This window comes from Charadrius vociferus, unplaced genomic scaffold (genome assembly GCF_000708025.1).
Source record: "Charadrius vociferus isolate BGI_N301 unplaced genomic scaffold, ASM70802v2 scaffold489, whole genome shotgun sequence".
Lineage (NCBI taxonomy): Eukaryota > Metazoa > Chordata > Aves > Charadriiformes > Charadriidae > Charadrius > Charadrius vociferus.
Window position 1 is genome coordinate 87,830 of NW_009650077.1, and position 1,949 is coordinate 89,778.

At 52.4% G+C, this 1,949-nt stretch overlaps 1 protein-coding gene across 1 annotated transcript in view; it reads left to right on the forward strand.

Annotated features, from left to right (window-relative positions):
* The window catches only part of MEF2D (myocyte enhancer factor 2D), a 39,467-nt gene that overhangs the window by 387 nt on the left and 37,131 nt on the right, over positions 1 to 1,949 (forward strand).

Here is a 1,949-nt window from a genome sequence, read left to right on the forward strand (position 1 = left end):
CCCCTCTTTTTTTTTTTATATTTTTTGTTTTTTTAATGTCGTGCAGAAAATATATTTCAGTTGACATTTTGCGTGAGGTTTTTCCAATAAAAAACAGCCACAACAAGTATCCATTTTTCGGAACGCAAACAACCCAAATTATGCGCTTTTTTTTTTTTTTTTCTTTTCTTCGCAATTGAAAACTTATATGGGTCCAGGGTTTTTTCTTTTTCCCTTGTGCTCTGTTGAAGCCAAGCCCTTGACACGCACGCGTGTGCGTGTGTGTAGAAATACATGTGTGGATCTCAGAGGGAGAAAAAAACCCACCAAACAACTGGATTTTTCCTTAATTTATGTGTTCCTTGAGTCGGACCGGCTGAGCGGCAGCGCTTTGCTGCACCGGGTTTGCTCTGTGATGGACTCCAGCGATGTATTACCCCGTAACCACGAGATTTTCGGGCTCCGTGGCCCCTTTGCTCCGTGGCTTCTTGTGGTCCTTGAGTGTGGCTCAGCAGCTCCAAACCTCTGGTTTTAGTTCAACCGCTGCGGCTGATGCCCCAGCGTGGTCTTTTCTATTGCTTTTATTCCAGAAAAAAAGAGGAAAAAAAAGTATGTGTATATATTCCTAATGCTTCAAAAGTGGCAAATAACAAAATCGGATGAACTGGTTTATTGCTCCGCAGCGAAACAATAGAAAATTGCAGGTTTTCTTCATTACGGCTTTATTTGGTGGCTGGGGGATGGGCTGGGCAGAAAATGTTTTTTGATAATGTCCCAGTTGCTCGTGGCGCTGTTTTAAGCCCGTAATTAGCGGGAAATGGGGCGTTTAGGGGTTGTGGAAGAAGCTGGCGTGTGTTTTATGGGGCGGCGTTGCGTTGGGGAGAGCTTTGCAGCTCGTGGAGCCCCATTAGAAGTTCAGACGAACGGAAAATATTTGGTAATGCTGGAGGTTGATGGCAGAGCCCAGCCCTGTTGTATAAGCCTTCGGGAAAGGAAAGAGGCAGTTCTCTGCCAAAGGCAGAAGCCAAGGCGGTGGGAGGCGTTTTTTTTGGGGGGGACATTAAGCCGTTCCTCGGCGCAGGACTTGGCCAGATGTGTAGAACCTTGCTGAGGTTCCCCTGGCCGAACCAAATCCGGGTGGGATATAGCAGCGGGATTCACTCGGCATGGCCGCTCACCGCGGTTTTAGCATCTCTCCGATGTCAGGTGTCGTCCCCGGAGGCCACCTCCCGCCTCTGGGGGACGTTGGTTTTCCCTTGACGGCGGCTGCGTCCCCGTTCTTCCAAAACCCATCACGGGAGCATCGCTCCCCACGTGTCACTTGGCTCTTCTGAAAACGCAGCCCCGTTTAAGTCGGGTGTGAGCGAAGCAGGAGCTGTTCAATTGGCCGTCGGCTCAGGCTTTGCAATCAATTCCCTTCGCTGCTCCCTTTCTTTGGGGAAGAAGGACACACCGAGAAGAGAGGACATCTCATGGCGAACGGCTGCTGCGGGCAGCGAGTTGCTGATCTGCCCCATCCACAGCGGTATCGGTCACCTCTGTAAGGGGGGTGACAACGCTCCTGCTTTGCATCACCTGTCTGCTAACGGCAGTCTTGCTTCGCCTCATTCCCCTTCCCTTCCTCTCCTGTTGGAAGTCAGAGACGCGAAACGTCCCACACACCTGGCTGCTATGGCTGTGGGCTCAGCTGGCTGAAACCCCGGGTCTGGCACCATCCTCATAGAATTATAGAACAGTCTGAGTTGGAAGGGATCTTGAAGACCATCCAGGGCCACCCCCTGCCCTGGGCAGGGCCACCTCCCCCCAGCCCAGGTTGCTCCAAGCCCCGTCCAACCTGGCCTTGAACACCTCCAGGGATGGGGCAGCCACAGCTTCTCGGGGCAACCTGCCCCAGGGGCTCACCGCCCGCACAGGGAGCCAGTTCTTCCTCACATCTCATCTCCATCTGCCCTCCGCCCGTCTGAAGCCAT